We start from the raw sequence: 1,222 nt of genomic DNA, 5'->3' as shown, positions 1-1,222 counted from the left end.
ATGGCAAAAACGCAAATGGTAAAACAGATCTCAGACTTAGTGAAATTAACACTTGTCTGGAATTTCAGATCATATAGCCCTCTTCGGAGCAACAAATCAACATGCTACAGGACCTGAACATGACAAAGAAAGACATGGCATGGCGCTACTCATCAAGCTTAACAAAAGTCCCTTAGTGACCTTGAGCAAAAAGGGATCACAAAATATATTAACAAGCACACGAACATAGCAAAAAGCATAATCAGTTTTCAGACTTAGTGAAAACTGGGACATGCTGAAATATAACTTACGAAGGCATGTTTACGAGCTCGATGCACTCACCACGGTGCAAGTCATGGCAAGACAAGCATACATCTCTTAAGAAGGCACAAAATACAAGCTAGACATGGCAAGAACAATGGCATAGCATGCACGGATCAACTACAATAACATCGGCAAAATCGCAAACAAGTTGACGATCTGCCCAGATTTGCAACGAAGCAAAAGTAGAGCTCGATTGACTCAAGTTAGGGTGCTCCATAATTGCAAACAAAGACATGGATGGATAGAGCACTATAATATTAACAAAACTCCTTTACTGATCATCCTCAAAAGAGGCACGGATCACTAGGAAACAACATGAACATATGGCATCGTGAACTAAACAATCCCAGGACAGTGAAATCACTAAGTTCCTGAAAACAGAATTAGCAAGTGCACCACTTTACAAGCTTGCACAAGTCACCACACACATCCTAAAAATACATGGGTTGCACCTCTGGAAAGATGACAAAACCTTAACAAAACATATGAAGAACTCACGGGCATAGCATGCACACATTAATCATGGCAAAAATGACAAAAGTGCTAAACGGAGTAATAGATCTGACAATTAACTCAAGTAGCCCTCTTCTAACAGCATTTCGGGCATCAAGATGAGCTCAAATGAAAATGATGCAATGGAATGAAATGATGTACTCTCTGAGATGAACATTTTGATATGCTATATGCATGAATCAGAGCTATGGACGCAAAGTTATGGAGCCGCGAACATAACAACTTGGATCAGGAATCTCCGGGACTTGGCAAAAAAAATCAACCTCTCCTAGGGTTTACTGTAGCTCCGATCCAGATCTGGATCGCACGGAGCCCGAGGATCGACAACCGGAGGAGTCGCCGGAGTTGTGCCGGCCGGAGTCGGGGACGAGGCCGGGGCGGCCGGTGGTGGCGGGCGGCGGCCGCG

This window comes from Triticum dicoccoides, chromosome 1A (assembly GCF_002162155.2).
Source record: "Triticum dicoccoides isolate Atlit2015 ecotype Zavitan chromosome 1A, WEW_v2.0, whole genome shotgun sequence".
NCBI classification, from domain to species: domain Eukaryota; kingdom Viridiplantae; phylum Streptophyta; class Magnoliopsida; order Poales; family Poaceae; genus Triticum; species Triticum dicoccoides.
Note: the sequence above shows the minus strand (reverse complement) of the source record.